Source organism: Ischnura elegans, chromosome 12 (genome assembly GCF_921293095.1).
Source record: "Ischnura elegans chromosome 12, ioIscEleg1.1, whole genome shotgun sequence".
NCBI classification, from domain to species: Eukaryota; Metazoa; Arthropoda; class Insecta; order Odonata; family Coenagrionidae; genus Ischnura; species Ischnura elegans.
The window spans coordinates 90,684,667-90,693,420 of NC_060257.1; positions in this window are offsets into that span (position 1 = coordinate 90,684,667).

Sequence of the window (8,754 nt, forward strand, 5' to 3'; positions counted from 1 at the left end):
ATGAGAGCATTGTTTGAAGATTTCTTGAGGTCTTTATGCAGTTTTATTTGAAATAAGTTTGCGTCGCCGGAAATTACATTGATTTTTCGATCGCGCGGCAGGGTTCTTCTTCGCGCGTCGGGAGTTGGATTAGCCGCGCCGCGGTAAGGTTATTGAAGCTGTATGGGTTTTAACGCTAAACATTCACCGTTTTTATGTTTTGCTTCAAGACACCGATTCTCAAATGGTCTATGGTGAAGACAGTGGAGGTTTTTCATGCGATGTACTTGCACGTTTCATCGAAGTTCATTTCGTTATCTTTGGATACGATCGAAGACCATGCTTCTATTAAAAGCGTTCAAACCTCGACAAAGTGAGTTGTTTTCCTGGGACTCAGACAAAAAGACCTACCAGAAAGATACCAGCTGAGACCCTTATACCTTCTTCAATCACCGATCCCTGACCCTCAGGATTCTAATTTCGAAAACGGTCGTTTTATGACACCCTGGAGCTGAGCCCTTGGCCGTCTTAACGGAGGTATTTCCATGGGAACGAAAAAATGAACGATTTTTGTGTCGCTTCAAAAATTGGCTCGCTGAATCCATAACATTTCCGGAATATGCTTTGCATTACTTTCTCAATACTTCTACGGGAGTTCAAATTTATTGAATAAATACTATTCCACATTTAGCTTTACGTTAAAAAATTCATACTTGATTCATACGTACCGACGGATCAATATTGACATAAATGGCGTGAATAAATTATTCTGCGACAACGTTGCGCTTGATAAAGGAAACTTACCCATGCGGGACTCGAACCCCACACTTCTTTGACAGGCAAGCATTTTACCCCGCCGCCACCCAAGTCGGCAAATTGAACAAATAACGAACTGCAAAAAGCGTCATTAAATCTAATGTTTTACTCTTGAGATGAAGAGAATAATGTTCAAGAAGATGGCTAATAATGCAGTGTTCAGTGACTTAACATTACTAACCATGAACATAGATTACTGATGGCAACTAAATAATCAAAATTTTATGGACGAAAATTATGGATCGCGTGACAATCTCATGTTCTGCACCTACAGTAAGCACTAGAAAGTTGTTGAAGCAGATACGATGATGACAGGGTAGTTTAGGTAGACAATTCCACGGGAACTTCTAGATTTTTTAAAACGTGTATCATACCCTCAGTTCTACTTTTACTATGGTGAAGGAAAGTTAAGTTCTCTTGAGTGCGCAGAATTTGTGAAAGTGATTTTAATTTGCGTGTGGAGTGTAGAAATTTCAAACTTCCACTTGCCTGTAAGTACGTTTTTGAATAAATCCCCGAACATCTTTTTCAAAATAGTTATTTTAATTTATATTATCAATTTTAGCTGAAAATTTTCTTAGCATTCCTTTCCTAACTAAAATAAATTAAAATTTAAATTATCAAATGCCACTGTTTAAATTCCAATCGATACGACATATCCAATATGCATTCAGAAAATCATATGTGGCAGTACAGCGTACACAAACCAACAGAATATTTATCGATATCAGGTGAACGATATTTTACATCTCCTAAGTTATTCATACCCGACGCTATTGCACCGAAGATTTAGAACCCCATGATTCAGCTGTCCTTTAGTGTGTTGCAAACTAAAAATTATCGTTATTCTTAATTTCGAAATGACTATACTTCCCTGTAGGATAATAAATAATATGGGTTTTAAGATTAAGAAAAAAATTAGGAAAATAAGGTAAGCAATGTAGGCATTACTTTTCCGTTGATCATGGTCAGTAGTAAACAGAACTTGATCGTGTAAAATCCAGAGTTGAAATCATTAAGGCCATGCACCTGCCTTTCGATACAGGTAATGTCTTTCTGATTTTGTAACTTCTTTTGTCTCTTTTTTTCACCTAAAGCGGATGGGATGACAAAATCGTGTCGACGTCGGCAGTGGATTTTCCCAGATAGTGTCATCTAAAATTGCAGAGCCTATATGTGAGAAGAGCCTCCGATGCAATTTAAATTCTTTATCAAAAGTTTAGAGATAAATGTAATTAACCAAGAGAAAGTGGATAATTCAGTCGTTACCTGTAGCGCCTTTGTTACCTGCTGCTTTTTAATCAAACTACGAGATACAAGGGAACTCATGACTAGGGATTTATCTGAAGCATCCACTTGTTGCCACATTTGCTTATATTGAGAGTGGCCCGAACTTCCATCAAAACCGTACTTAGAGATTAATCTGTAGTTCACCACACATTTTAACTCTTGGGAGGTGGAAGTGGTGGCTAAGCAGGCTATTGTTCCCAATATGGTGTGGTTCAGTGGTGCTTGAATGTTTACTTCGCACATGGTCTCAGTTATTTTAATTCCTTCGTTATAAGCTGCCTTTTTTTTGCTATCCCTATTCTATCATAACTGGGATACAATTCGTGTCCATGGCTCAGAGCTGTCCTACGAAAAGACCGATATCGACTCTTGGTCAACTCAGAGGCAATCATGAATGACAGTGTGGACTCATCTCAGGGTGGACCTTTTCACTCGTCCTCCACTTTGAAAGAACTCTCTTAGCCCGAGTAGGGGTCGTAGTTGTTATTTCTGCAATTAGGTGAGCTGCTGCAGTGTCTCCCCTCTCTCTCAAACTCACAGATGCCGCGAGAGCATGCTCAGCAGTAGTAGCAGTAGTTTTTAAAGTTTTAATTTTCTTCTGCGTGATCTAACACATTAGGTGCGACATTTTTTTGGCCGCCCTGGAGCTACAGGGGGAATTTTATTTAGTCAATCAATTTGAGAGGAATAGATTTTTACAAAAATACAATACTCAACCGGCTGTCGTTTAAGTATCCGGAAAGTGATGCATAACAAATTCTGGAAATGTCATAGAGTCAGCGAGCCAACTTTTGTATCGACACAAAAATCATTCATTATTTCGAGAACTCTCTACCCATTTCTTAAGGTATGGCCATAGGATGCGTTTTGTCAGGAAGTCATTGAGAAATTTCAGAGCATCAGGGCCTTGTCTTAAATTCAGCCTCCGCGATAAATAATGGAGCAAATATTTTTTACCGAGTGAATGATTTTTTTTACCAATTCCAATATTATTTTGTAGATATCAAGTCATGTAAAAATCTGAGGTGGCATTTTCTATGGAATGGCGCATGGAGCCTATGTAAAATTTAGGAATAATAAATTTGTCGAACCTATGGTTATCCAATGCCCTAATGCGTACACGGGGAGGAACGTATGGTAAACGTGTAAAGACATGGTAATCTGTATGTCAAAGTAGAATTGAGGGTATGATGCACATTTTAAAAAAGCTAGAAGTTCCCATGGAAATACCTCCGTTAAGACGGCCAAGGGCTCCGCTTCAGGGTGTCATAAAACGACCGTTTTCGAAATTAGAATCCTGAGGGTCAGGTATCGGTGATTGAAGAAGGTATAAGGGTTTCAGCTGGTATCTTTCTGGTAGGTCTTTTTGTATGAGTCCCAGGAAAACAACTCACTTTGTCGAGGTTTGAACTCTTTTAATAGAAGCATGGTCTTCGATCGTATCCAAAGATAACGAAATGAACTTCGATGAAACGTGCAAGTACATCCAGGGGCGGATACAGAAAAAACTCAATGGGGGGGCGCAACATATCTTGAGTTGTCTTTACTTTTATCGTAATAAAATATGATCAAGTCACAGGCAAAGTATATGAAAATTTTATTTAAAGTGATTATAAACATGTAAAACACAATGCCATCTTATGATATAAAAAAGTTACAATTGTGGTTTTGCAATGTTCGGCAATACAGGCGGACCCGCAAGGGGGGGGCGCGCGCCCCCTGCGCCCCCCATCTGTATCCGTCACTGAGTACATCGCATGAAAAACCTCTACTGTCTTCACCATAGACCATTTGAGAATCGGTGTCTTGAAGCAAAACATAAAAACGGTGAATGTTTAGCGTTAAAACCCATACAGCTTCAATAACCTTACCGCGGCGCGGCTAATCCAACTCCCGACGCGCGAAGAAGAACCCTGCCGCGCGATCGAAAAATCAATGTAATTTCCGGCGACGCAAACTTATTTCAAATAAAACTGCATAAAGACCTCAAGAAATCTTCAAACAATGCTCTCATATAAGTTAATCTGCGCGACCTTGCCGAAAACCTATTTGAAACTCTACCTAAATGTAAAACTTCGTCGAAAAACAGTATCCGCCATTTTGTTACTACACGGTAAGAATTTATGGGCTGTATTCTTTAAGATTACGGAAAATTAAAGAAAAAACACCATGCTAACAGATTTTGTGGATTTTTATTCGGCAAGAATCCACCCATAACTTCACCATTCACTTACTTTGGAAGATTTTCAGGGAAAATTGAAGACGGGCGTTTTTATGGAAATTTGCTCACGTTTGAGCCTCTGTATCTCAGTAACGGGTAGGATCTATGTCAAATGAAGTACATATCAATAAAGTTCAATCGTTTTTGAGTATACCTGAGAAGTTTCAAGTTTATAACTCAAAAAAAGCCATTTTGTAATTTTGTCCGGCTTTTTCCGATTTCCGCCCTCTGTGCAACGCTTCGACTGTTCTTCTCTCTTTATATTGCTATTTGACGTTTAGCTTATTTCGACGACTCAATGGTAGCCAAGGGAACCTGGACCTGGGGGTCACTCCAAGGCCTCCCAACCGCAGAAGAGTCCAGGGAGCACCCCATGAGTAGTAAAGAATGATTCTCCCCGAGAAATTGTTTTATTTAACCTTTTAATTAATTCACCTAAATTTCTCATAATATTTCCGCATATTTCTTAAAATTTTCATTATTCGATGCGTTAAGTTTTTTTCTAAGGGAGCCTTCCGGGAAGCCGCACCTCCTTCTATGATACCGCAAGCTACGCTCACGTTCAAAGGCGATTTAAAATGAAAATATAAGCTATTAACTTGTGATTGTTCTCTAAGTTTTCAAAAGCCCCTCATAGAAAAACTTGAATCCTCGCCCTCGCTAATCTATTGAAGTACATATGCTCCGTGGCATGGAAATATATTATCTCATCTCTCAAAGGCTGAGCATACTCTGAGTGAAGATGCTTTAGTGAGGAGTAGTGGATGACTTCCCTCAGACGACAGCTGACCACGCCTGCAAAACGTCGTGGCTGATGCGTTGGTACTAGTCATTGACTGTTCTAACTCAAAAACTGAGCTTCAGAATTAATAAGGTAAAATCCATTAGCAACATCATTTGTTACGTTAATCCATCCAATTGAGAATCTTCACATGTTGCATGGAAGAGTTGATTCAGTGCTTCTTCCCCCAGGATCAGTGAGCAGTGTCCTTATCCATTGTCGCATATGGGTTGAGGAATTGAAATTTAACGGTTACATTGTAGAATTTGTTATCAGTTACTGGTGCCACTTTCAATTTCAAAAAGTGTTTAGTTACAGTTGTAGTTAGAGTTACAGTCACTTTTTGTAGAACTTTAGGGAAACCAACTACGATATTCATGCAGGAGGAATATGTCCTTGAGTTAACATATCCTTGTGGTTTCAGCCATACATATTTTGAATACTAATCGATATTGCACTGGGGTTTAATACTTGGATTAACTTAATAATTGAGGATGAACCGGGACGAAACTATCAACACCGGAGAAAGCTCTTGACCGGTATGTTCCGAGATATCTCGAGGATTTCGAGTTTTCAACTTCCAATTACGGTTTGATCTGCGATTACAGCGCTCACATTGGTACTTTGGCAGAGTTATTTTATTTACTTTATTTATTTTATACTCAAACCACCGGATACAGCTCTTAATGGCCATTTTTCATTGGGGTATTCAACAAATGTAACAAGTAAACGTACACAAACGACCATGCCCTGGACTGGGGAAACCTACCCAGGCGGGACTCGAACCCGCGACCTCTTGTTTGGCAGGCGAGAACGTTACCCCGCCGCCACCGAGGCCGGCAAATGGGCGTCGGAATGCGTCAGTTCACGTAAAATTCTTGGTAGCGCCAGTTGGTACAGTCATAATGAGTAAGTGACGATTACTTTCAGTAGGCGAAGAACAGATAGCAAATAATAGTTATATTTCTTCTAGTGTAACGACTTCAAGTAAAAAATTATTGAAATGTAATTGCTCCCGGTGACTGAGTCACTTTTACTCAGTTTTTCCACTCCTCCTTTCTTTTCTTACGCTGAATCTGTCACAGAGCTCGCGATCGAATAACTAGGCGTACCTATCTATTTGCCTTGCGGTATGAATCGCTATTTGCTTGGTTCACCTTCATTTTTGCATCTGATGTTCCTTGATTTTAATGTACTTATTTTAGTAATTTTTGATTTATTATGATAAATCATTTAAAAAATTCAATGAAACTACAAAAATAAGCATTGTAATGGCTTTTTAGAAACAGATTTGCTTAATTCAATTTACATAGGGTAGAACGGGTCACGCTTACGTGGATTTCTTTCAATGAATTTTCGAATTTGTATGCCTAAACTTAGGGAATTTTAGACATTGTGGTTTTATAAAGCTGTTAAAAAGTCAAAATTTTATGGATTCAGTTTTCTTAATTACATTTTTAACCGTAAAAAAAATGTTTTTAGCTCCAACTCTTGTCCGGAGGGGCAAGTTTACGCAATAGAAGCCCGAAGCTTGACTGTTGATCAATATCTCGTGAAAGTAGACCCTAGCGGTAGCATAAATAAATGGCGTGCTATATCTAACTCGGTTCGGAAAAGTGCACTGCGTAAAATTGCCCCAGTTCCCGATGCGTAAACGTGCCCCGGTCTACCCTTCACATTCGGATTTATTCACTTGAGCCAAGTATCTTCTGATGTACAACAGTTTTTGTTTTTTTATCAGGTAGAAGATGTTAAAGCGGAAGGTTTACCAACACTTTAACATGCAGCATATATTTGACCATGAGAAAAACTTGGCATTCATAGAATCAGAGCACAAACACTCACCTTGTGATTTGTTAATCGTCATCGCGATTGGAACACGAATTGGAAATTGAGTTCGTTTTTAACTCAAAAGAGCATATCGGATGGAATCATGGGAATCCTCGGAATAAGAGCTTCCGAATCTTTGAATTTTCCTTTGAGAATAGTCGCATGATTCACATTGATTATTAGTTTTTTTAATCACCAAACGCGTTCCATTGTATAGTTTTGGTTGGTGTTTTCAAGCATCGTGAACACCGAACCTACCTTGAGCTGTAAATTGTGCCGTGGTAAACTGGGTACAACCAATTTCTTGATTGAAGCTTTTGCGGCTCATGATGATTAAAAATGAGTCACATACGGGTGTATGACGCGTGTACATACGGGTGTATACATTGACACTCGGCATACACCCGTATGTGACTTATTTTTAATCAGGTACAACCAAGTACTTTAAAAATTCAGATGGATAGTTGGTGCCTTCGTCTTCGTTTGTCATATAGTCAATAGATTTGAATTAATGCAGTGTATAAACTATTTAAACTATCCTAATTTACAAATTTTCAGTCATCTACATCTTCGCTCTTCGCCGCCAAAATTGCTCGCTCAATCAGCCATTTGTGCTTTTCGTGGTTATCAATACTGTTCGTGAACACTTTGTTGATAGGCTCACCTTTCGATGACGCGAAATTGCAAAAATTCCGTGGAAATCACATCAATCCGCTCGACTCGTCGACATGTACACGGACGTTTCTGTTAGTCAACAATAGCTTGGAGGGTTGTTTACACACACGGTAGAGATGTGTTTGTTGGCATCTTCACCACATTATCATCCCGAGGAGTCACAGCTACTCCACTCAATTTATATAATGACATGATGGAATTCTCTCGGGCAAAATATTCCGGAGGTAAACTAGTCCCCCATTCGGATCTCCGGGCGGGGACTACTCGAGAGGGTACATCGGTCAAACGAGATAGAATGTTACGGATAGGAACATGGAACGTCAGATCACTTCGTACCTGCGGTAAGCTAGAGAACTTGAAGGTGGAGATGCGAAGAATGAATCTCGATTTATTAGGCATCAGCGAAATGAAGTGGCCCCAGGAAGGAGACTTTTGGAGTGGAAGCTACAGAATGCTACACACGGGATCGCTAAATGGTAATGCTGGAGTAGGCATAATGCTTAGAAAGAGCGCCGGGATGCGTGTTAAAAGCTGCCTGCAGTTTAATGAAAGGATAGTAATGGTGAAGATAGATACTAAACCTGTAGCTACTGTAGTGGTACATTTTTACATGCCTACGTCAGATTATGAAGACGAAGAGGTAGAAGATGTCTACCAAGATAAAGCGGAAGTTATCAAGCAGGTAAGAGGGGAAGAAAATCTTATTATTTTAGGTGACTGGAACGCCGTCGTCGGCGAAGGTCAAGACGGAATAATAACTGGGAAGTATGGGTTGGGTAACCGAAATGAAAGAGGAGAAAGGATACTTGAATTCTGCACCGAGCACAGGCTAGTGGTTGCCAACACTTTATTCAAAAATCCCCTGCGAAGAAGATACACGTGGAAGATGCCAGGAGACCGTTGAAGATTCCAAATCGACAGCATTGTCGTGAAACAAAGATTCAGGAACCAGGTGAAGGACTGCAAAAGCTATCCAGGGGCAGATATCGATAGTGACCATAACTTAGTTATGATGAAATGCCACCTTAAATTTAAGAAGTTGAAGAAAGCCGTGAAAAACATATGGCAGGTTGAAAAATTGAGGGAGGTTCAGCATCAACTGGCTTTTAAAGAGGCTGTAGAAAATAAAATAGGGGAGGATACGACCAACAAACCAATGGAA